General features: G+C 41.2%; 1 protein-coding gene across 2 annotated transcripts in view; it reads left to right on the top strand.

Moving 5' to 3' along the window:
• The window catches only part of JSRP1 (junctional sarcoplasmic reticulum protein 1), an 82,208-nt gene that overhangs the window by 14,789 nt on the left and 40,491 nt on the right, over positions 1-26,928 (top strand). For both annotated transcript variants that reach the window (XM_074303995.1, XM_074304014.1), the window contains exon 2: positions 10,080-10,183. The gene's annotated coding sequence lies outside the window, so the exon portion shown is untranslated. The remainder of the gene's footprint in view (positions 1-10,079; positions 10,184-26,928) is intronic.

Below are 26,928 nucleotides of genomic sequence, written 5' to 3'. Positions count from 1 at the left end.
GAGAAGAAAAAGCATTGTAAAATGGTTTCTTTTCATTGGGTATGCAGTGAAACAAATTTCACCAGCTCCTTTGTAACTCTCCAAGAAGAACCTGTGAGCCATACTGTCACTTGCCAGAAATGTGAGCAGCTTAGGATCCTTAGAAGTGCTAAGTGTTTTCCTAAATGGGATCTTGGCTGATTGTCTATTCCATTATAGGCCAAGCTCTAGTTTCAGTAGTTTTCCAAGAGTTATATTCCAATGAACATATATATATATATATATGTATGTATTTACATGTATGCTACAGTATTATCTCTGTGGGCTGCCTGTACAGTTATAGACTATAATTTTAATTTTTTGTATTTTTGTATGGCTAGCAAAACCCATCTCATTTTAATGAACCTGGATTTAATTAAGGGCTTGATACAATTAAATCTTTATCTTCTGTGAATTCAATGCCGGGAAATCTTTTTTAAAAAATCCGTGTTGGAGGGCAGCTAGGTGGCACAGTGGATGGATAGAGCACCAGCCCTGAAGTCAGGAGGACCTGAGTTCAAATGTGCCTCAGCCACTTAGCACTTCCTAGCCGTGTGATCCTGGGCAAGTCATTTAACCCCAATTGCCTCAGGAAAAAAATTGTTTTGGCAACAAGATTATGATCAATTCTGATGGAGTTGGCTTTTAACAATGAGATGATTCAGGCCAGTTCCAATGACCTTGTGATGGAGAGAGCCATCTGCACCCAGAGGGAGGACTGTGGGAACTGAAGGTGGAACACAACACATTATTTTTATTGTTGTTTGCTTGCATTTTGTTTTTTCTCATTTGTTTTCCTTTTTGATCTGATATTTCTTGTGCAGCACAATAATTGTGGGAAAAAATATATGTATATATATATATATGTATATATATATATATATATATATATATATATATATATATATATATATATATATATATATATATGTAGAAAAACTACACATCTTTAACCTATATTAGATTACTTGCCATGTAGGGAAGCGGGTGGGAAAAATTTAGAACACAAGGTTTTGCAAGGGTGAATGTTGAAAATTATCAAGGTATGTTTTGAAATTTTAATTAAAAGCTTTAATTAAAAAACTAAATAAATAAACAAAATGGGAAAAAAATCAACAAACAACAGACAGATTAAAAAAAAAAAAAACAACCACCAAAAAAAAAAAAAAAAACCCAAAACATGTTACAAGTAGAGTGAAAGTGGGGGACAGGGAGAGGAAGAGGAAGAAAATAACGACAGGATCAGTTTGCAAGTGAAAAGGATGTAGGAGTTTATTTAAAGGATTGTAAACTCTGTATGTATGAACAATGTGATTCAGCAACCTAGAATATTTATAAGATCTTGGGCTGTGTTGAGAGCCACAAAACTTGAAAGAATGGAAGTACTAATCCTGCTTATCCCAGGCCTGAAGTGTCATGGGTGATCCCAGACACCTCATTGTTCAAAGACCCTTGATAAGTGCAGTGGAAGAGGATGAGCAGACTGGTGAGAGGGCATTAGCTAAGGGTGTGTGTGTGTGGGGGGGTAGATGCTCTCATGTAGAGTTCCCCAAACCATTTTTCCAGTTCTGTGCCCCTCGCTGCAGGGACAGAGATAGCAAGGGCCCGTCACATCCCCATAGACTTTCTCCATGTGATCTTTAGCCCAGATTTGGCATATAAACTAGAGTTGTTATCATGGCAACTTGTTTGGTTATGCTTGTGTGTGTGTGTGTGTGTGTGTGTGAATACTATAACTTGAGAAGACAAAGCCTTGTGTAAAGTAGTTTCTTTTCATTGGGTATGCAGTTAAACAAAGTTCCCCAGCTCCTTTACACTCTTGCGCTTGGCAGGTTTCTTCTAGCACAATAATATTCCATTACATTCATGTACCACAATTTGTCTATCCATATCACAATTGATGGTCAATTCTCTTCTTTCTAGTTCTTTGTAGTATGTAAAACTTAGAAAAAAAATTTTTAAATAATACCATGCTTTATTTTGACAGCACCACTTATATTGTTGTAATCATTGTGCATATTACTTTCCTGATTCTCTTTACTTTACATCAGTTCATATGTCTCCCTATGCTTCTCTGTATTAATTTATTTTGTTAAATTCATATATCATAATTTTAATAAATTTTAATAATTTTAATAAATTTAAATAAAAAATAAAAAAATAAAAAATATTTAATTATTATTTAATAAATAATGTTAAATTCATATATCATAATTTATGAAGTGTTCCCAATTGATGATCACCAGTGTACTTTGTTTCTAGTTCTTTGTGCTATACTGTGCTTTTTGTGACAGCCAGTCACCTTTTGTGACTTGGAAACAAGTCATATTTCCATTATTTGGGTTCTGGCTGAGCAAAGTGTGAGTATTACTGTATCATAAGAAACAACAAATAGGAACAGAGAGAAGGGTGGGAAGAAAGCTAAGAAAACAATCTATATAATGACTACAACAATAGAAAGAGAACAAGAAAGAGAAAAAACCACTGCAACCTTAAAATGACCAAGAGAGCAGTAGAGAAACAGCACTTCTTTTTTTTGATTCCAGAGGTGGACGATATCCGGAGGGGACATATTGTATCTATTATCAGAGATGGGTGACATATTGGCTTGGTTTTGTGGTGCTGCTTTTCTCTTTTCTTTACTATAAGGGATGCCTTATTGGGAAAAGAAGAGAGTATGTGTTTTAAAATAAAATTAATAGAACAAAAGATATTAATACAGAAAATTTTAAATAGGAAAAAACATCTTACTACAAATATTTTTTGATTTTAAGCTCCCTGAAGTATATGTTCCATGGTTCTATTTCTGAGTTAATAGGTATGTGCCACTCTTTTCTCATAATTCTAAATTGTTTTCCAGAATAGTTGGACAAATTCAAGTTACTTATGAAATATATTAGTGTTTCCATCTTTTCTAAACTCCTGGGGTGTTTACTGTGCCTATCTTCTGACATCTTTGTTTATTTGCTTCATATACAGTGAAACCTTAGAGTTATTTCATTTCCATTTGTTTTATTGGTGATTTGGAGTCATCTTTCCAGTGATTGTTAGTGGTTTGTAATTCTTCCCTTGAAAACTATTTATTTATATCCTTTGACTATTTGTTTCTTGGAGTGTGGCAGCTAATGTTTTTAAATGGGGGAGGCTTTAAATAACCACTGTTTCCTTAGGACCTTAGAACTCTCCCTTATTGGGTAATAGGAGTGCACAGCCATCTCTAGAAGACCATGAGAGGTAGAGAAGGGGTTGGGGGCATCTTCATGTTTGGGGAACAGATTTCTCAGTCCAGGATCACCTTATGTCTAGGTTGTGCTGGGGTTTCACCTCTTCGAAGGAAGAAGAGCCTAGTTTGGGGTCTTGGTTTCTACTCATTCCATTGCACAATGCTCTAAACGTTCTGACCTTCAGATCTTTCATTCATTCAGCATGGGGCATCTATTGTTAATCATGCTAAAATCCTAGTCAGAAGAAACTTGAGGTCAAATCCTACTTGTGATAACTTAGAAGTTGTCAGAGGAAATCAGAAAGACCTAAGTTCAAATGCAGCTTCAGATACTTGCCATGTGACTGTGGGCAAATTATTTAATATTTGTTTGCCTCAGTTTCCTCAGGTATAAAATAGGGATAATTAGCACCTGCCTCTAGAGTAAATAAGGTAATATTTGCAAAGTGTCACTTGGAAAACTTAGCTCACATGTTTGTTTCAAGATTCAAATGAGATAGTATATGTAAAGTGCTCTTATTATAATTCTCTAACTAAAGTTGTCAAATGGAGGTGATAATACCTATGGTACCAGATTGCTCAGGAAGACATTTGGTAAGACTTACTACATAGAGGTAAGTTACAATCACAGTTATTACATAAAGATAGAATCAAATTCCAGGAAGTATAGGGAGTTAATCCCTTTACTGAACTCCTGCTTATAGTATAGGTGACCTTTCTTGAAAACTGACTTTTGCAGCAAAGCACAAGCCCTGACAAGTCCTACCCAGCTGAGAATGGACCCTGTGGCTTTCTGTGTGTCTGCCTTGGACAGCCTGTCCATGTTAGGAAAGGTCCCTCATTATCCTGGCTGCTAGAGGATGACTTATCACAGGAACTGCCAAAGACCTTGGCTGGCTTCTATGCTGGTTATGATCTACACTCTTGGAGGAGGTACCTGCCCTTGGTGAATCCCAATCCTTGTATCATTAAAGTGTGGAATCTACCATAGCAGAACAAAGACCAGGACTACCCCCAGAATGATGTCATTGGTCTCTCTAGGGTCTTTGCCTCCTCACAAAGGATTGCCCTTAGCAAGTGCAACACCTGAGAGCATGGTCAAGGCAGGACTTCACTTGAGTCAGGAACAAGGAACCGGATTGAAGCCAGAGAATGGCTTAGGAAATGAACTGTTCCTGCTCCAGAATGTCTAAGAAAGGAGTCTGACCTGTTAGAATCAAAGATGTATATGTACCTACTGCTCAGGTGGCCAGATGGTAGATGAATACCATGTTAACTGCTAGTGCCCTTTAAGAAATCAATGGATCTTAGACTAGGAGGTCTTCTAGTCTATGTTGTACCTGAATCCCTAACCTCTCAAAGATCCTCACTTCCTAATTCTTCAATTTATTTATACTACAATTTATCTCCAATTACCTATTTCTTTCATCTCACCTCAGCTAAACACAGAGATGGTTATCCCCTTGATTGTCACCCACAAGCATTCCACAAAATGCTTCTGACTGAGTCCACCACAGATTTATGTCACATAATCTAACTGGACCGTCAATGAAACGAGGCAGTACCACATGTCCTAAAGGATTCCCCTCACAACATCTTTTCCAAACCTTTTCATCCCTCCTCAAATCTCCTGTGGCTTTCCTTCCCTCTGCCTTCTTAGCTGAGAACCTTGCCTCGTACCTCACTGCAATAACTGAGGCCATTTGCTGAGAGTTCCCTCTTCATCCTTCCTTATCTCTACCATTTGGATGCCTTTTCTTTCCATCTCCTCCTTCATCCCCCCCCCATCCTTGATCCTCCCATCCTTCCTAACTCTGGTCCTGTATCCCTTCCCTTTCATAGCTAACAACATTGAGGGGACCATCTTTCCTCTTCCATTCTTGTTAACTGTCTTAAGTCGGGCTTCCAGCCTTAGCATCCAATTGAAACTGCTTTCTCCAAAATCACCAGTAATCTCTCTCTCTCTCTTTTTTTTTTTTTACATTTTTAAAAATTAATTTTATAATTATACCTTTTTTTTGACAGTACATATGCATGGGTAATTTTTTACAACATTATCCCTTGCACTCACATCTATTCCGAATTTTCCCTCCTTCCCTCCACCCCCTCCCTTAGATAACAAGCAGTCCCATACATGTTAAATGTGTTATAGTATATCCTAGATATATGTGTGCAGAACCGAATTTCTTGTTGTACAGGAAGAATTGGATTCAGAAGGCAAAAATCTCTTAATTGCCTCATTGTTGACTGATATTTCATTGAATAATATGTCTGCTGTCAAGTGATTCAACTGAGTATTTCAAATCAAGGGATGATCAAAAGTCCAGTCCAGCCTGGGCATTCTCTGCAGTGGATGTCTAGATATCTTCCATGTTCTCTTTTCCAAGGTCTCTCCTAACATTGAAATTCTCTGAACAATGTTCTAAGGTTACTCTAGCCCTAATAATCTGTGACCATATGTCTTCATTTAAAGGGATGACAAGGATAGTAGGAAATCCACTATTTCTCTATTTCCTGGACTGAGAGAAAGGGCAAGAGTAGCATTACCAGAGGATCTTATGCAGTCAGCATTTTTGTATTGTGCAATTTGAATTTTCCTAATGGGGAGTTTCCATTATATTTTCTAGGTTCCTATTTAGTTATTTTCTAGTAATATAATTACATTATTTTGGAGACTAGGGAATTAATCAGTTGCTTAAAATAGGCTTTAATGCTGTGATTTAGCAAATAGATATTTGTTTGACCATGTCAGGAAAACCATACCTAGCATAATTTTGCTCCAGCCACTCTTATTTGATAATAGTTGGCATTTACATAATGCTTTAAGGTCACAAGTTGCTTTAGGGATAGTATCTCATTTGCAAATACCTCGAGGATTCTGCTTTTGTGGTAGGAAACTTCCTGATGTTGTCATTTGGCTATTACTGAGATGTAAATGAAGTGCCCAGTGACAGAGGGCTAGTAAGTGAGGTCCATGTGTTCATTCCCCTTGGCACACTTCCTAGAGCTCGCTTTGCATGCCCTGCACTTGGTATGCTTTCCTCTGCTATGTGGGCCATATCTACTATTGATGTTTCATAAATTTGATACCCGCCCCCCCCCCTAGCTAGGAAGTGTTAAGTGTCTGAGACCAGATTTGAACTGCGGTCCTCCTGAATTCAGGGCTGGTGCTCTATCCACTGCGCCACTTAGCTGCCCCAATGTTTCAGAAATTTGAACAGGGACTGGGCTTATCCTAAGCTTTGAATCTTCCCTAGTATCCAGCACACAGCTCTGTACAAAGGTGTATATCAGTAGCTCAATACAGCTCCTGTGGGAATTGCAGCCTGGGAGCCGTTCCTGTAGGGACTGCAGCCTTGCTATTAAACAAAAGAAGGGTTTCCTGGGCCTGTCAGATGGGTTCAGATGCTTTTATAGTGGAAATAGCATTAGAGATGAGGTCTCACCATCTGTTTTGTGAGTGCTCCTCAAGGGACCATCAGACTATTCCATCTGGTTTGTAGAAGAATTATCTCCCCTATTAGAATATCAGTTCCTGGAAGGTGGGGATTGTTTGACATTCCCATCAGTGTCCCCAGTGTGACTATCTAATTAATACTTAATCAATGCCTTACTTTTTCATTCAGTATATTTTTGTTGAATTTTTCATATTCATTGACATGTAGTGTGATAGAAAATGCAATGGATGAGGAATTGGGAGATTAGTCTGCTGACAGTAAGCACCTACTGTGTGCTAGTAGGCACAGCACTAGAGACTAGGGATACAAATACAATTTACCTTGTACTAGGGGAGATAAGGACACATATACATAATTACCAAACCCAACTCAAAGTAAACACAAGCTAGTTTGTTAAGGCAGCTAGGTGGCCCAGAAGAGAGGGGGCTGGACTTAAATTCTGCCTTAGATTTTACCAGCTCTACTAGTTATGGGACTTTGGGCAAGTTACTTATCCTCTGCCTCACTTTCTTCAACTGTAAAATGGGGATCATAATGTTAATAATACCTACTTCCAGTGTTGTGAGAATCAAATGAAATAAAATTTGGCAAGTACTTTGTAAAATCTTAAAATGCCAAATAAATGCTGGGTACTATGATTATAGCTTGGGAGGGAAGAAAGAAGGCAAGATGAGGAAAAACTTTGTGATTCTTGGGCTGCATCTTAAAAAGATTCTATAAGATGAGGGGAGAGGTTATTCCAGCCATAGTAGACAGGCAGAGGCCTGCAGATGGGAGATGGAATGTCATGTATAAGGAACATAAAAGGCTACTTTGGCCAAAGTAAGAGTGCAGAAAGATTGCAAAGGTTTATCCTAGAAGCAACAGGAAGCCACGTGGTTAAGGAAATGAAGGAGTGACGTCCTTTGGGCAGCAGTGTGGAGGGGGGACTGGAGGGGACAGAGATTCGACGTTAGGAGATAGTAAGCTGTTGCAATGATGCAAGTAGGAGGTGATGAGGTCTGAACTCAGATATTGATTGGAGGTTTGGAGGGGAAGGAGTTGAGGTTGTCAAGGGAATGGCAAGATTTAGCAACTGGCTGGGCACATGGGGCAGAGGGAGAAAATGAAGAAAATGCTGAGATTATGGACCCGGGAGACAGGAAGGATGGTGGATGGTGGTGTCTTAAACAAAAATGCTCTTCAGACTTGTCTAACTCTTCATGACCCTCTCTTAGGTTTTCTGGGAGAGATACTGGAGTACATTGCATTTTCCTTCTTCAACTCAGATGAGGAAACTGAGGCAAACAGGTGAAGTTAATGAGGGAAAGGAAAGGGGGAACCCCATTTCTCGGCGCATAGATAGTAAGATAATCCCATGAGGCACAGTGTCCCCTGTAGATGAATTTACAGGCCCAAAAACCTAGATTGATAAATAAAAGGCTTATTGTAGAAAATTGGAAGTAAAGCTCAGTTAGAAAGACACCAGGCCCAGAGATGACCGCTGGGCGGGCAGGAACCCTAAAATGGCTAGAAGGATACCATGTGTTGGGGGAAAGGGCTCCTGCAAAGAGGGAATTCTAGCTCTCCTCTTTTATACCTAGAAGAAAATGGGCAGTATCCCCAAGTTCTTGGCCGGCTTTTCAGTTAGCTCAGATCAGGTGAGGGCTGGGGGAAGCTGAGCTAATAGTGAGGCTGGGCCCAGATATTCAAAGGGTGTCTTTGACCAGGATTTGTGAATCAAGGTCAGCCTTGGGTTGGGCAATTAGAAAGGAATCTTAAAGGGACCTCAACCCCCATCAAAGTGACTTTCCCAGAGACACCCAGTAGAAAAAGTAGCTGCCTTTGATAGAAATGGGGACTTCTTAAAAGGGGGGAAGGCGCTAGTAACTGTCATAGAGAAATGAGTTTTGTTTTGGCCATGCTGAGTTTGAGGGACCTAGGACATTCAGTGTGAAATGTCCAATAAATAATTGGTCATGTAGCTCTAATCTCAGAGTAGAGACTGTATAGAGTCAAAAGTATGCAGAGAGATATCAGTTAGAACCTTGGGACCTGATGAAGTAAATGAGAAGGGGAAAGAAAGAAGAGAAAAGAGTCCATGACAGAATGTCCAGAAATATTCAGAATTAGGGACTCTGATGTGGATGAGACTAAGGAGCAGCAGAAAACCAGGAGAAAGGAGGGTCAGAGCAACTTAGAGAGGAGAGGGTGGTCAGTGCTGCCAAATGAGCAGAGGGTCAGGAAGGAAGAGGACTGAGGACTGAGAAAAGACCATCAATTTGGTAATCCCTGACAATCTCAGAGAGGGCAGTTTCAGCTGAGGAACAAAGTCAGATGGCAGAGGGTTGAGGAATAAATTACAACAGAGGGAAGTCAAGACAACAGTGAGTAGAGTTGAGGGTTTGACTGAGAAAGGGAGGTATAGAACAATACCTTGAGCAGATGGTAGGGTGTAGGGAAAGGTTTTTCTTAAGGATGAGAGACTTGAACAAGCTCAAAGCCTTGGAAAGCAACTATAGACAGAGAAAAGAAAGCTTAGAGAGAGGGAATGGATGATTAAGGTGGCAGTCTGCTGGTAATGGGAGGGGATGGGATCAAATCACTTGTAGTTGGTTGGTCTTGGCAGGAGGGGGAAGGACCCATTCAGAGAGAAAAAAGTAGAGAATGGGACCTGATGGAAAGGGGTTTTGAGATGAAAATGAGAGAAGGAGCCTTCCTTTTCTCAGTAATATTTGAATCCCAACCCTGACTCTATTTGGCTGTCCTTTGTCCTTTCTGGACCTTATTTTCTGTCTCTAGGAAGCAGCACAGTTCCTGGCACATAGTAGGCACTTAGCAAATGATTATTAATTGAATGATTGATTGATTAAATGATCTCTGAGATTTTTTTTCCTTTCAGTTCTCCCATTATAGAAATCTGTACATTTCCTTGTGAACATTGGAGATTTTGTTGTCTTTAAAAATTCCCAAACTACATGATGGATCCTTTGTAGATAAATCTCTACTAGCTTTATTTTCTATTCCTCTTTTCTCATTTGGACCTGTGTCATCAACAAATAAGCCACTTTTATCCAGAGTAAACATTTAATTTAATATTGTATTTTAATGACCTTGTTTCAGATATTTTGTACCTGTTCCCTTTAGGGATCACACATTTGTAGCTAGTGATGTTTCTATGCCTTTAAAAGGTTACTCAATAAGCATCACAGATAACTTTACAATGTAGTCCAAATCAAAAGAATATCCAGAGTTCAATATTGAGGCCAGAATCATAGCATTTTAGAATTAGGAGGACACAGAGGCCATCTAACCTAACCCATTCCCCTAAAAAAGAAGCCTTGTTAATGGTCTTTTGAATTAAACTGTTTCTTTTTCTTTTTTTTTCCCCCTTCTTTAAGGAGTCCTGAGGAAAAATCAATAAAAAGGAAGAAAAGACTCGTTATTCACCAGACTTGCATCAGCCTTAAAATATCTCCCAGAGATCTTTGTAAGTTGTTTCCAGGTAAGGAGTTAATTATTGGAGCCCCTGAAATGAGCGGCCGGATCACAGCTTGATCCCAGATGGAGAATGATAGGTGTTCAGGGCATCAAAAGTCTCAGTGTCTTACTCAAGGATTAAGGGGCCTTGGCACATAGACCATAGACTGTTCCAGGAGAGAAGGACCTTTGAAATCATTGGACAATGAGAAGCTGTGCCATATAGAGGAAACCCTTCTTCCTTCCCCTTCCACAGAGATGTTTTAATTTGGCATCAGAGGGGTGCCCTCGATCTCTGCGCTGCTTTGCCCAAGACTTAGTGTAAGATAGTGAGTCAGGTACCTGAGGGTGAGGTTATTGAGTGACAGGGAAGCTCCCAGTTCACACTCACTTTTGCGATTCTTTAATTTCACTTAAAATGTTATCAAAACTGGATGCCAGCTTTCTGTGCCAGAAGGCTTGGGCAAAATCATCTGCAAAGAACATGTTTAGAGTCATTCCTATATGTTCATTTCTCAGAACAGCTTATTAAAATGTAAAGTTATCTTCCCCCAACAGATCAAGGCTGTGATAATGTCATTAATGAACACCTTTTCCCATAAACAAAATGAACAAACCTCCCAGGTAGAGGAGACAATTTAGCTTAGGATCATGGTTCAGAATGAGGCATAGTCTTCCAAGTGGTGTTTATGGATGGGCTGCCTTGGCATTGCTAGCTGGGATTTCTAGAATGCTTTAAGGTTTGCAAATCACTCAACTCTTTTTTTTTATCCTCACAACGGTCCTGAGAGGTGGGGGGCTATTGTTATCCCTATTTTACAGATAAGAAAATTGAGGCACATGGCATTGAAGGACTTGTCTGTGGTCACACAGCAGGCAAGTGTCTGAGGTAGGATTCAGACTTGGGTCTCCCTGCCTCTGATTGCACCCTCTAACTCCTATGGCAAAACTCCTTAAACCGTGGGTCACGTAACTGAACATGGGGGTCATGAAACTTTGGCAGCAGTAAAAGGTATTGAATATTCTGCCAATATTGTGTAAAAATAAACATCTTATTTTGCAATTTGCTTTCATCTTTAATGGTTAAACTACATGTGTACTAAAGATTGTTTTAAAATAAATTTCTGCATGATTGATCATCAGTCAATGTTTGATTTGTACACCTATTTTGTATAACTCTATTCTTGAAATCACCTAAACATTTCTTGAGCGAAAAGGGGTGGCAGGTGGAAAAAGTTGAGAACCCCTGCATTACAGTATGGCTGACTGAAGTGATAATTCCACATTTAAGATTGCTGCGACCTGGAGGAAGGGACCTTAGCACACAGGCCACAAGATATCAGAGGCGGAATGGGTTGTTACAGATGAGGAGGTGGAGGCCCAGCTGCACAAACCAGCCTGGAGCTGACTCCCAACTGGCCTCACAGACATCAAGGCCTGCCACGGTCCTCCCTCCCCAGGGGGATTCAGCTGCTGCATCCCTTCTCAGGCTGTGCTCCTTCCCAGGAGGACTACCCAGGATAGGCTTTCCTCCTTTCCTGCAGTCATGCACGCCCTCCCACCCCAGAAACTGTCCAGGAAATAGCTGCTAATAGATAGAATCTACAGGTCGATTGTCCGAGTGCCATCACTCTGGTCAGCGTGCATTCTGCAGCCAGTGGAGGAAAGAAGGGCAGAGCCAGGTCTGGCCTTGGCCTGCTGAGGGTGAGATTAGTGTGAATCCTGTCTTTGACCCTGCCTGGGTGATCACGGGCAAGTTGTGGAGCCTCACTGAACCTCTGTTTCTTTATCTGTAAAATGTAAAAGCAATAATTATATGTCATATAGTTATTATACAGATTGTATGTGATATTGCCCCTTTTTGAATTTTAAATAACTGTGCAAATATTTCATTTATGTATGTGTGTGTGAGTGTGCATCTTGGTATTCCTATTTTGTAATTTTTTACTATTTGCAGCAAAATAGTTTGTAGGTTTCAGTGTAGCTTCCGTAGGCTCCTCTCACTAAGTGACCGTTGTCCCCGGTTAGCCGAGGTGCCCATGATTCTTCAAGGAGGACCATTCACTGCCATGACTCAAGGCACTGAAGCTTTGGGATGTTATGTTGATAACTAGAGTGTAACATACAGAAACATGTTTGTACTTATGAGTACTTGAGAGTGTTTTATTTTCTCTTGAAGAGAGAGCATGCTGTTGTTTGGTAAATTAGTACTTTCTGGGAAAAACACATTCAACTGTAACTACCAGAAATCCCAGAAAAAGGCAATGTTGCTAGTCTGACTGTTTTGTTTAGAGTTGCTGTTTCCTAAATGGTTGCAAATAAAAATGAACTTTAACCCCTTCCTCTGGGGAAATGTCCATAGTAATGAAGAACTTTCAGAGCTTTAAAATCATTTGGTCCAAGCCCTTCATTTCGTAGATGGGAAATCTGAGGCTCAGAGAATTGGTGTATTCGAGAAACCTTGAGGGGCACTTAGAGATCCTCCTTTTACAAATGGAGATCCCGAGGCTCCAGCTGGTTACTATTTGCCTAAGGTCACATAAGGAATCAGTCATTAATGGAAGGTATTTTAAAGATGCTTTGAAATGAGAACTCTGTGCACTTTGACACACGGATCAGCAGGTTTGTCTAGTTCTTCTGTGGCTTCCGAGAGGGTCATCGTGTGCTCCCTGGTTCCCTACTTTTTTTCAACAATGAGAGCTTAGTGAATCATCTCCCACATACGTGGCCCTCTCACTTCAACAGAGTCTTAGAGTCAGTCAGATTATCAGAAAGTGCTCTGACATTGGACTGGTCTCCTAAACACCTAAAAACTTGGAGACACCACATGAGACAGAAGTCCCTGGAGGGTCCAGACTCTCGTTGTCTGTGGTTCACCAAACTCCCATCCCTCACTGTTGATGCCTTTAATCCCACCATAGAATGACTTTCCTGCATCAACAAGCCACAAATAGTTCATCACTGACTGTTTGGAGTCAGACCCTTTTTGAGAGCAAATCTTGATAGTGGGAAAGGGGTTGAGAGCTGGAGCTTTAAGGGCTCTCCACCAATGAGGAAGGAGTGTAGGAAGAGGAGGCCAAAGCATGGCAAAGTTGAGGTTCCCAAAGACAGACAGTTGTTTGCAGCTCTTGCTGGCTCTGCCAGTTCAGTCTGGGCTTCTGCCTCCTATATAACTAGTGTGTGTAACTGTGGGGAGATGAGAGGTAGGAGCAAGACTCCCTCCTGACAGAATCACAAGGCTGTGAGCCCAAGAAGGGACCTTAATTGACTGTCTGCTCCGGACTTGCTCATTCGCCGTTCAGAAAGAGCATTTATTCTGTTCCGTTGTAGATACTTCCTGCGTAGCAATCACTGTTCCACCGTGAGGGAGGGAGCAAGGATTGGATGAGTCTGGAAGATAGTTGCATTTATCTGTGGGCACATTTTCTCCTCAAGGAGTCTGCCATCCGGAATGGAGGAGAAAACATGGCATAGATAAATGCAATGCAGCTTAGAATCTATTAATCCTGTAAAAAGGGACTCGCAAGTGTTTTGGAATCATATGAGGGGGAGATCTGGGAAGGCACCATGGAGGGAGGAGATCATCGTGGGGCAGGAAGAGGCATAGCCAGGATGCCAAGGGGGAAGCCCAGATGAGGCTCCATGTGCCCTTCTTCCCTGGGCTGCATGCTGTGCTTCCTAGCCCAGCTCTCCTGCTGCATGTAGGAGAGCAATCCCTGACTAGTCAGTTTGCAGGGTGCGTTCCGGCAAGCTCCTACATCTCAGGATTCTCCTCACCTGCCAATAGTCTGGCTTCCCTTGCTGAAAGTTTTTGTCTTCTGTGTCCAGGGTACCTGGAATTTTGATTACTTGTGTCCATCTTCAAACATTATCAGCTAATGGCCCCCACTGTGCAATCACAGGCTTCTGGGAGGCCCAGTGGGATCTCTTCCCAGATATTAGGGACACAGCAGCTTATTTGAGAGGAAAGCTTTAGATCCAGGAGGGAAGGGATGAGAGCGTAAAACTTAATTTTGGAATCAATCAGTGAGCAGATATTAAGCAGGCTCCATTATCCCCTGTGTTCTCTGTGAGAGGGATACAACAGTAATCAAAATGTGGCCTCTGCCCCCTGGGAGCCATATGTCCATGAAAGGATGAGCAGTATAGAGCAGAAGTGCCCCTGATCTCAGAGCATAAAGGGATCTCTTCCACATCAGTCATAGGCCCAGCAGAAAGACCCTGGCTTGGGAGTCCAAGGAGTCGGGGTGGAGCTCTGCATAGTCTTGAGGAGACTGCTTCTCTCTGGGTCCCAGTGTCCTCATCTGTAAAAATGGAGATTGGACGAGATGACCTCCAAGGGCCTTCCATCTATGAGTGCTTCTGTGTGATAGCTGTAACAGAGGAGAAAACAAGAGAAGGGGTAGGATGGAAGATCGCGAGCAAGGTATGAGCCTCGCTCATGGTTAGTGGTAACTACAGCCAGTTCTGAACCTTTGAAACACAATCCTTTGAGTTACTTCCATTTAATTCATCATACATGGATTAAACCCCTGCTATGTGCAGGTCCCCTTTCACTCTCCTTCTGATCCCACTATAATCCTTGGGTGGTCACAGTCTCTCCCAGACTGAGAGCAAGCCCCCTCAAAGGAGCAGCCCTTCTCCTTCAGCCCTAATACTGAGACCAAGATGAGATTTGGGCTAGTCTGCCAAACCCCAGGACCTTTGGATAAAAGCAAGGTGATGGACGGGGGGTGGGGGGGAACCCATTTTTAAAATTTAGGGAGAGCAGGGAAGTCACAGGGTTTAACTTAGTTCAACAGATACTTATTTAGCATCCACTACCTGTGAGGCACTAGGCCAGCTGTTGGGGAATAGAAAGACCTATAACCTATAAGGATTGAGTCATCTGCCCTCGAGGAGCGAGGAGCTTCCTTGTCACTGGGGGACAAAGTAAGTACCTGATGAAGTAAATGCAAAGTAATACCAGGTTTCTAGAGGAAGAGGGTTTTAATAACTAGGAAAATGTTGAAATGCCTCAGGTAGAAGGTAGCTCGGGAGCTGGGCTTTCAAGGATTGTGCAAGGTGGAGTGAGGAGGGAGTGTCCCAGTAATTGAAATATCTTGAAAACAGTGACTTGCTGATTGAACTGTGTGACCTTCCAGTTTACCTTGCATTCTGCAGATTCAAATTTCAAAATAGCAGAAATCAGCATCCTCTGGAAATTAAGGAAATACTCATCTATTGGGGAGAATGTCTAAAGAAGCTGTGGTATATGAATGCAATGAAATACTATTGTGCAACAAAAAATGATAAACAGGCAGATTTCAGAAAAATCTGAAAAGACTTATATGTGAACTCATGCTGAGGGAAATGAATAGAATCAGGAGAACATTGTATATAGTATGATGATCAATATTGTGTTGATCAAACATTATAGACTTAGCTCTTCTCAGCAATACAGCGATCCAAGACAAATCCAAAGGACTCGTGATGGAAAATGCTTCACATCCAGAGGAAGAACTATGAAGTCTGAATGCAGATAAAAGGACACAATTTTCAATTCTCTTGGGTTTTTTGGTGTCTTTTCCCTTTTATTCAGTTTCTTTTTTCACATGGGTAATGTGGAAATATGTTTTATGATTGCACATGTATAACTTATATCAGATTGCTAGCTGTCTTGGTAAAGAGGAAGAGAAAAAAGTTGAAACTCTAAATCCTTTTTAATTATAGCTTTTTTATTTACAAAACATATACATGGATAATTTTTCAACATTGACCCTTGCAAAACCTTCTGTTCCAAAATTTCCCCTCCCTCCCACCCCCTCCCCTAGTTGACAGATAGACCCATACATGTTAAATATGTTAAAGTATATGTTAAATCCAATATATGTATATATATTTATACAGTTATCTTGCTGCACAAGAAAAATCTGATTTAGAAAGACTGAGAAGGAAAACAAAAATGCAAGCAAACAATAACAGAAAGAGCGAGAATGCTATGTTGTAATCCACATTCAGTTCTCACTGTTCTCTCTTTGGGAATAGATGGTCTCTTCATCACTGAACAATTGAAACTGGTCTGAATCATCTCATTGTTGAATAGAGCCGCGTCCATCAGAATTGATCATTGTATAGTCTGGTTGTTGTCGTGTACAAAGATCTCCTGGTTCTGCTCATTTCACTCAGCATCAGTTCATGTAAGTCTCTCCAGGCCTTTCTGAAATTATCCTGCTGGTTGTTTCTTACAGAACAATAATATTCCATAACCTTCATATACCACAATTTATTCAGCCATTCTCCAATTGATGGGCATCCACTCAGTTTCCAGTTCCTTGCCACTACAAAGAGGGCTGCCACAAACATTTTTGCACATGTGTGTGGGTCCCTTTCTCTCCTTTAATATCTCTTTGGGATATAAGCCCAGTAGCAGCACTGCTGGGTCAAAGGGTATGCACAGTTTGATAACTTTTTGAGCATAGTTCCAAATTGCTGGTAAGCTAAGTTGTTAAGGACCCTATTGTCCAAACTGCTCAGAATGGTTGGATCCGTTCACAACTCCCCAACAATGTATCAGTGTCCCAGTTTTCCCACATCCCCTCCAACATTCGTCATTATCTTTTCTTGTCATCTTAGCCAATCTGACAGGTGTGTAGTGGTATCTCAGTTGTCTTAATTTGCATTTCTCTGATCAGTAGTGATTTGGGGCACCTTTTCATATGACTAGAAGTGAAACTCAAAATCTTATAAAAATGAATGTTGAAAACTGTCATTATACTAACAGCATGAGCTCATATAAGAACTGCTCTGGTCACATTTTGCTTGAAATTAGATATATAATATATGTTATATATTATATGTATAATATATAAAAATATATATAAAAGTAGGTATTTACATTCTCCTAAGAGAGAATGGTTACCTGGAAAGGATCCTGATCATTCAAGATTCAGAAGGAAGAAGTAAACCCCATAAAAAGACTTGACCTGGTTTCTATAGGTGTTCCCTTTCTATGGAACTGGGATATACCCATTCTTGCAAAAATGCAAAATCATTCATGCATTCAAAAAAAAGAAGAAGAAGAAGAAGAAAACTGTCATATATAATTGGAAAAAATCAAAACACTTTTTATCAAAAAAAAAAAAAAAGAAAAGAAAATTAAGTCAAGGGAAAAAAAATCAAATAGTCTCTAAACATTGTCTTTATGTGGGACAGAGAGAACAGTCACCATAGAGCTAGACTATAATTGTCTGTGGATCACTAGTATCCCAAGTCCTTCCCCCTTAACTGATTAATTATTATGTGAAATCCCACCATTAGAGAAGCCTTCCTCCTTTGACTGTCCTTTGCTAAAATGCAAATCATTCTCTGTGGGCACTATTAAACTATTGTGAATCAGAACCCTTCCTGAAAGAAAAGCCTGTAAGTGGCCAAAAAAAAAAAAAAAAAAAAAAAAAAAGTTGAGATCCTGAGCCCAAAGAGCTCTCTGAATGAGGGAGGAGGGTGAGAAGACCAAAAGATGGAGAGTTGGTCCCCAAAGATCAGATAGTTGTTTGGGGTTCACTCTGGTTATACCCCAGGCCTCCCAATTTTCAGTCTAGACTTAGCATGACATGAATGAATACTTGAATTATATGTGCAATTATGTGCAATTATAAAAAGTTGTGTTGGAAAGTACCTGATATTCCTCCTTCCTCTTGTTGGTTTTTTTGCTATAGACATCTGCCTATATGTCACATATGCAGAAAGCATGTTTCTCTTCCAGGAAAAGACTCCAAAAGACTTTGCTGGTGTTGTTGTAACTTGTAAGAACCAAGCGTTTCACCAAGATGGCACAGAGAGCCAGACATTGCAGCATAGATAGCAGAATTGCCTCAAATGGCAGTATTTCCAGCATCCAAGTGAAAGAGATCAGGCTGTGATTTCCCTCAGTGAAATACAGTCCAGGCCAAGGTGTCTGTGCTTCAGGTTTGAGGTCAGGGAACTAATATAATAATAATAATAATAATAATAATAATAATAATAATAATAATAATAATAATAATAATAAATACCTTACACTTGAATCTTAGCATTTTCTAGAGTGCTCTGATATGCCATCTCTTCTGTTCCTCACAGCTTCAGGGATCTGTGATTTCCTTAACTGTTTATATAGAGCATTAGATCCTGGAAAGCAGTTTACAAATTATCTCATTTTATCTCCACACCAACCTTGGGAGGTAGATGCTGTTATTTCCCTGTTTTTCAGATGAGGAAACTGAGGCAAAGCAGATTTTTTTAGTGATGTTCCCAGACATACAACTTCTAGGAAGGGTCTGACCCCGGGCCCCGTTGTAATCGGCTTCAACTAGCTGCCACTTTGATATGGGTCTTTCCTTGGCTGATGCACATCATAGTGGTGACTGGAAAGAGCTGCGTTCAAATTCTGTCTCTTCCACTGACAAACCTCAGATCTCAGCCTCCTCTGTTTCCACAGTTTTCTAGTAAATAATCTTTGGGAGTTGCTGAAGGTGACAAATCATGCCCCAGCTTAGACACCTTGAAGAATTATTACAGTCACATGTATGTGAGGTAAATCACCAGAAAGTGCTCCGACATCAGATTGGTGTCATCCTGGTCATAGCAGGAGGAAGCATTAAGAAGTGGAAGAACCTCTCAGTGTTGTAGAATTGCAGGGGGCACTGGTGGAGTGTCTCGTCCCAATTGCCTCATTTCGCTGATGATGAGGGCCAAGAAGCCCCCCTGATCCAGCATACTTCCTCCCATCCTTCCATTTGTCATCAACTACTAGAGGACCTTCCTCCCTTCTCCCCTGACCTCAGGTTGCAGTAGCCTCCTACCCTGATCTCCTTGCCTCTGGAGTCTTTCCTCTGGGTCTCCCACCTAATTGCAAAGCTGGTCTTCCCAGAGCACTGGGCTGACCCTGTCCCTTTCTCCTCAGTAACCGCCAGGGGCTCCTCTTACCTTTGGGTAAAATACAGATTCCTCCTTTGCAAAATCTCTGATCAGTCGGTCCCTAATTGTTCTTTCAGTTATACATCATTCTCCATGTAGCCCTCCCAGACTGTTCCCTGTAGGTGACATTACAGCTCCCATCACTGCACCTTTGCGCGGACTGTCCCCCACACCTGAAATGCACCTTTCCCCGAGCCCCAAATTACTCGGTATGTTTTGTACTGGTTTCCTTCCATGGAATGTAAGCTCTTTGAGAACAGGCCCCATTTCCACTTTTGTCTGTCTCTCTGGAAGCTGCTCCCTCTGCCTGGCACTTACTCAATTCTTGTTAAAATGAGAAGGGACTTGTATAAGATCCCACAGCTGCTAGCAAGTGTTGAAGCTGGTACTCAGACTTCAGTTTTCTAAGCCCTAACTACGGTACAATTTGTCAGCCTTTGGAAAACAAAGCAAGTGTAAATGGTTAAAGTCCTATCCAATCATTGAATTATTTTTGTCATTACAGCTCCATTAAGAAAATAGCCCTCCCCCACCCCATGCAAAGAAAAAAACTGCCTGGGCATTTCTGACTCTTTGCCAGGATTGTATTTTGACTAGATGCGGCTGTGTGAGTCAGACACCAGTTTCAGACATACCTTACGTGCAGGACCAAAGGAACTCAGGCCGGGCCCTTGTGATGCAATGAGGGTGCCCTCAATTACCCCACCTCCACCCTAGCCCTGCCCCCTACCTTCCTTTTTTGCCTGAGCAAAATTAATTCTTAGCAAGATTAAACTGGTTTTGGCATAGAGTCTGCTTATGTATATTCTAAATTAACATGAAGTGCTCAAGGGAAATATTTTAATGATGGGAATCAAGGACTCAATTACATTTCCATGGAAAATTAGCCCTACTAGCACAGTTAAGGGGAAAACAGAATCGTCCCTTGCCTCCTCATGGGTCATAGCTGCTGTGAATGGAGCCTTCTTAGGTTGATGGTCTGAGAAGAGGATAGAGGCTCCATTTCACTTTGAAGAAGAAAATAGAAATGATTCCAGGCCTTAACAAAGCATGTGAGAAAGAAAGCAAAGGCTGTGAGAGCCAGAATTCTGGAAAAAGGAATCACTGGCAACATAGAATGGTGGAAGGTCAAAGCCAGAAGAGCTCTTCAGGCATAGTGCGGATGTCAGAGTTGGAAGGGATTTTAAGATGTGGAGGCGGAAGGGATCTTAGAACATGTCAGACCAGGAGGGGAAGAGGTAGGAGGAGCCTTGGGCCTAGACCATGGAACCCCTGCAGGTTCTCTCCCGATATGACTTGTGCACACAGCTTCAGGTTTGGGAGACGCTGCCGCTCATGGGCACGCGGGTGGGAGGGGTACCTTCGCTGCCTTTGGGATCTTTTAATTTCCCAGAGATTGTGACAGGCTTTTGATGATCAGCCAAGGGAACAGGCAGTTTGAGAAAGATGAGATTTTGCCCCAGATTGCCAACTATTAACAATTCAGGAAGTACTTATTAAGCACCAACTGTGTGCCAGGCATATGAAGAAAGGGGAAGGACAGTCCCTGGTCTCCAGGAGCTCAGTCCGAGAGGAGATACTGTACTCACAACCATAGGCAGACGAGACTGTAGGAGCAAGGAGGGAGGCCTTCGTGCCAAGAGGGATTGGGGAAGGCTTCTTGTAGAATTTTGTAGTGGATTTTAGTGGTTTTAATGGAGCCAAGGTCCGAGGGCAACATTTCCAGGCACGGTCCCTCTCCGTAGATAACAGCTACCTGCAGCTTGATTGAATGAGCCTCAAAGGAGACGTTAGTGAGCAATGGTGATGGAAGGAGGTCCTGGAAGTGGCGATGGGAGGAAAAGGGATTCCGGCTCCCCCAACCTGAGCATAAGCTGGGAGTATGAGTGAAAGTGCTCCCAGTGCTGGACCCTGGTGGCTGTGGTCAGAGGGAGCCAGGCCAGCGTGACTGCGAGAAAGGGGAAGCCTGCAATGGAGCAAGCTTCCCAGGAACAGAGTGGAAAGGCGGGATGGCTTTGGGGAGGAATTCGCACTTTCACTCATTTATTAAATTTATTAAAGCAATATAAGTAGAAAGAACAAGAAATCAAAACCAAATACTCGTAGTCTGGTTCTGAAGAAGAGATAAAAAATATACCTCTCTTTGCAGAGGTGTTCCTTGAGCACGGGATACGTGTATAATAGTAATTGACCAAAGTGTGGGTTAGTTTGATTGGTTGGGGTTAGTTTCTTTTTTTCTATTCTATTTTTTTTCTTTGTTACAAAAGATGACAATGGGGGAAGGAAGGTAGATCAATATTAGAAATGAACATGATATAAAAACATTATATATATATATATAAAACATGATACATAAAACATTTTTTAAAAACAGAAAAAGAACTGGAAACCATCAACATTAGCAAGTGCACAATTAAGTTTGCAGATGTTTTCAGTCCTGCCTAACTCTTCATGACTCCTTGTGGGATTTTCTTGGCAAAGATAAGTTAAAATAAAAAGGGGGAGGTTGTTTCAAAGAGAAGTCCAGGGTTGAAAGTGCAGCACAGTTTCCCAAACACAGTCTAGCCAGCTGGCTTCCTCCTATTGAATCCTGGATCCAGCTCCCTGTTCTTCAGCAAGGTCTGTCCAAGTTAGGTGTGCCGGTGGGCTGGCTCACTGGGCTAACCTTCCACTGTTTATCGCCATCAGAACAATAGGTATTACTCATCCACTTAGTTTGATTTCTCTTGGTGACTGGACTGACCCCTTGAGTGATTCTGGAATCTCATTTAGAAGACTCTGTGCTTTGTTGTTCGTTAAATTGAGGAGAATAAGAACTGCTCAGTGCAACACATCTAGGTTTGATGCCATTATTACTTGTCATTATTTTTAAAAAGAATGTTTTATAATTTATCTTCCCACTAATTTGGACTGACCTCTTCAATCAGCTTACTAAATTAGCTCAATTTAGGAAAATTTGGCTGGAATAGGATTATATTAAGGAAATAAAAAATTTAGGGAATTTAATTCTTTTATAGTGTAGTCCCTTAGAACAAAGTGCTGTGCTCATGTGAAAGGGTATATGTACAGTTAGAGGTAATTTAAAAGTGTACAGGCCAGAGGGCTTGTTTATCTTGGCTGAGGAAAGAAGGTCAAGGCTTTGGACTGAGAAGGGCTTGCATTTCAGTGACTGTTCCCATTTAACAGGATTTAGACCTAGAAAGTGCCTAGGCTAAAAAACAAACAACTCTGGGTTTTTTCTCAGTCCTGTCTGAATTTAAAGGGAATTGGCCTCTAAATGTGTGAAGGGGGCATTGAAGGGTAATGCAGGAAGGACAGGACTATTCCAGGCTCCAGCATCCACCAATATTTCATGGCATAGAATAAGTGCTTAATAACTGCTCTGTCTGCTTTTCTGTCTCTGTCCTGTCTGAACATTCATCAGTGTTCCTTCTACACAGGTCTAGGGAAGCTCAGTTAGAAATTTCCTCTTCCCTTCTTCTTGAATGGAGTGCCTCTCCCCAAGACTACTGGCCCCCAATCTTTGTCTTCTTCCACCAAGCAGTGGATTTATGAGCAAGTCTTTAGCCATCAGTCTCTTGACCATTAGGGTCTCATTTTGGGGCTTCTTCTACCTCATACCCCCACCTCCCAGACCTTTTGGTTCAAGGACACTCGCTTCCTTGCACTTTCACAAATCAGACACTCCAATTGTGGTCTTAGGGCAGTTTTTCTGGCTGTCCCCCATTTTCTCCCTTCTCACCTCTCTGACTCTTTGTTTTTTCACTTAAAATCTCATCTTTTATTGGAACTTTTTCTTAACCACTTTCTTTATATTCCCAGTTTATCCCAGTTTATATTCCCAGACATTGTTTGTACACATTTATTTGCTTGTTATCCCCATCAGCTTGTGAGTTCCTTTAGATCAGGGACTGGGTTTTGCTTCCTTTTGTTTCCCAGAGGGCCTGGAACTTAATAAATGCTTATCGACTGTCAGGGATGTCTTCCAGAGCCACTTGCCCCAACCATTTGTGAGCTAATTAGCACTTGTTATTGGATTCTCTGGTTCCAAATCTTGTGCATTTTTCACTGTGACATGCTAATTTTATTCTGGGATGTGTGTGATTTTTGTTTGTTTTCTACCTATAAGAAAGAGTGGGAATGGAGTAAAGGGGTCTTAGGACTTTTCACCCTAATGAAGAATCCTACAGATGAGAAGAAAGTGAGAGGGAAATGTGCCTCAAGTCACTAGTAAGAAGAAAAATAAAAATTAAGTGAACTCTAAAGCTTTACTTCACACCAATCAACCTGTCAAAAATGACAAAAGACAAAACTGGCAGATATTGGAGAAGCTAAAGACTGGAAGGAACATTGACTTCTTGTTGGTGTATTTGTGAATTGCCTCAACCATTCTGAAAATCAAATTAAAATTATATTGGAAAAATTGTTAGACGGTACCTATCCAGCAATACCACTACAATGTATTTACATATAAATGTATCTGTATATATTGTATATAAGTATATATATTATACATATCTGCATATATATTTCTATATATATATAAATTTAGGGAAAGCACCCATGTTACAAAACAGGTCTCTTAAAACACAGAATATCAGAGCTGGAGGCTCTTGGAATATTGACTAGCGTATCTGAGCAAGAAGACACTTTAGTAATCATCTGATCCACTTCCTCTTTTTATATAGATAGGAAACAAAACAGAAACTGGAGGGTGAGGGGTGTAACTTGCTTAGTCACACAAGTTGCAGAGCAGGATTTGAATTCAAGTTCCTGTACCACTGCCCCACTTTTCTTTGTCCTGCTTTATTATTCCTCCACAAATATTCTCCTTGTCCCCGTTTTTTCTCTTTCTTCACAATGACCTCACGAACCCCACCTTCCTTTCCTTTTTTCTTATTTAGCCTTAATTTAAAAGTAATCATTTCAGATACAGAGTAAGGAGTGGACTATTTGTTTTTTCTCAAGAAAAAGATAGGCTATCTTATGCTTGCCCAGAGCCAGAAATCATTCCCAAGAGTCGTTCCCAATCCCTCTGTAAGAAAGTGCAGGCCTATTTCCAGCATGTCATGTGGAACAGTTTTCCTTCCTTCCCCTCCCTCCTGCCCCTCTCCTCTCTGGCTGGTGAGACAAAGAAAGTTCTGCTCTCTCTGCTCCTCACCTGCCCAATGCCCCACCTGGGCCAAGACCTAGGAGGAACTCGAGGCATCTAACTACGCATCGGCCTGAGGGGAAATTGGAATAGAGTTCTCTGCACTGCAGGGAAGGGGGCCTGGGAAAAAGGTGGAGCAGATTCCTAATATTTTCTTGTAGGCAGAGCTGGAAGTGCCCCTGGAAAACAGAATATTAGTGCTGGAAGAAGCCTTAGAACATAAAGTGTTCGAGTTGGAAGAGAGCTTTTAGAGAGCATTGTTCACTGGTTGAATCTTAATCTGGGTTTCCTGAACTTGTTTTTATTAATATATGTACGTGTGTGTATGTGTGTATACACCCATCAGTCTGGCAAAGATGGTAAAAGACAGCAATGACAGAGAGACTGCATTCATGCCCTGCTGGTGCGTCTGTGAATTGGCTCAGTCATTCTGGAAAGCAAACTAAAATTATATTGGAAAACTTACAAGATTGTATCTATCCAGCACTATTACTCAAAGCAAACACATCTATTCTCTCTCTATATATATGTATATATTATATCGTATATATCGTGTGTATACATAAGTGGATGAATAGATTCACTATATTGGAGGGGTTTTGGTTTTTTGTGTATTTATTCATTTTATCCATTTAAAAGCATGATTCTGTTGGTCACCAAAGGGGTCTGGAACACACAGAAATAGTCCAGCCATGCTCTAGTCCAAAATTCCTGAGTTTAGTTGGGGAAATTGAAACTTAGAGAGAAATTAGCTGCCCTTTGTCTTTTTATTCCCTCAGGATCCAGGAGCTTAAATCAAGGCAAGCACCCAGACAAAAAAAAAAAAAAAAAGTAGAGGCTAAGTCTCTTTAGCTTTATGGCTCTTAGGCGGCTCCACATGAAGATGGGTCTTAAAGGCCAGTAGTGTCAGACTCCAAGAGAATTGGGGGCCACCGAGTGAAGCAAAGGATGGATCAGTACTCGTAGAGAAGATACTTGTTCAGGTCCCATTTGGACCAGATGGTCTCTAAGATCCCTTCTGCACCTGGGGTTCCTCTGTGGCTCAGTCAGCCAGTCACGATTAATTTCCTATTAAGTGTTGGACTTGGTGCTTTATGATCCCATGATTTCTGATTCTAAGAACCAGTCATGAAGTTAGTCTAAGTTGGACCTGACCGGGGAGAGAAGGGGTACAGCGGGCACTGTTCTTGGAATGGTCAAGAGGTGAATCGATAGAACTTGGCGACTCACTGGGTAGGGTATTGGCAGCCATAGCGCTTGCTCTAAGGTGTGAGCCTCAGCTTCTTGGAGACTCTGCAGCGGCCTTGCTTGGGAAAAACTTGATTTTTGGCTTCTATTTCCTCCTCCCTCTGAGAGACTGTGTGTCCCTTTAAGGACTCCTGTGTGAAACATGTCCACCTTTCAATTCAAAGATCACTCTCAGGATTCAAAGCAAGACTTCCCAACCTGGGGTCGAATACCTCCAAGAGAACCACAGATGGATTTCAGGAGACCGTGATTTTCAGTCCTCTAACTAAAATTTAACATTTCCTTCAATATAAACTTAAAATAAAATATTCGGAGAAAGACTTCTCCAGATCAGTTTTTGAGCTTTAAGGGAGCTTTGAGGTCACTGAAGCTGAGCCATTTTATAGATGAGGTAATCAACGTTGCTCAAGGACATACAAGTACTGGTGTCAGAGGTGGGACCCATGTCTCCAAAGCTGATGAACTTCCCGTGGTTCCACGATGGCTAGTGGGAGGAGGGGCAGATTCAGAGAAAGGTAGACGTCTATTTCTGGGTCTTGCTGAGTTTGAGGCACTAACCGGACATTTATATGGTGCTGTCCAGCAGGCAATTAGTCCAGCAGCTGCAGAATTAGGCAGACATCAGGGATGGATTGGATATATGTTGAGGTCTGAATCCTTTGCAGAGGGATAATAATTGATCCCGTGGGAGTAAATGAGATCACTAAGGGAAAAATTTTAGACAGAGAGAGAGAGAGAGAGAGAGAGACAAGAAAAATGCCTAGACAAGATTGGAGGGGGACACTCACTCCCACTTGTACATTTAATAGAACAGGAAGTGGGAGGAAGCATGAAAGGAGACAGGAAAAGAATGGTCAGAAAGGAGTAGCTGGAGAAAAGAGAGTTGCAGTAATCCAAATGGGGAATATCTAAGCTAAACTTTGTCGTTCCAGGCTTTCTCTTATGCAGCCTATTGACTAGAAGACACACTCATTATTAATATTAGCTTTAATCCAAACATAATTTTAGGAAAGTAAATATGTTGCCAGGAGACCATTATCTGATGCATTAAGGCTCAAATAGAAATGAATGATGTTTGGAATAGTTTCTGCTTTATATCTATAGGATCATGGGATTTTGAGCCAAAAGGAATTGCAGAGAACATCTAGTACAAATCCCCAGTTTTCTGGGAATAAATCAGGCATAGAGAAGGGAAGTGAGTTGTCATACCAGAGGTAAATTGCAAAGGCTCAAATGAAAACCAGGCCTCTGACTCCAATCTAATGCTTTTGCTGCTATATATACGATAGCTTTAGAATATGGTCACCCATTCTCAGCATATGGGATGCAGAGGTTTAGAGTAAAGCAAAGGGCAGCCACTTCACTAAGCTGCCATTCTGTGTTCTGGTTTGTATGGAATTTAAAATGACTGAATTTGAAAATGACTAATCTCACAA

The sequence above is a fragment of the Sminthopsis crassicaudata genome, chromosome 1 (assembly GCF_048593235.1).
Source record: "Sminthopsis crassicaudata isolate SCR6 chromosome 1, ASM4859323v1, whole genome shotgun sequence".
Lineage (NCBI taxonomy): Eukaryota > Metazoa > Chordata > Mammalia > Dasyuromorphia > Dasyuridae > Sminthopsis > Sminthopsis crassicaudata.
This window is presented reverse-complemented; position numbering and strand designations above follow the sequence as displayed.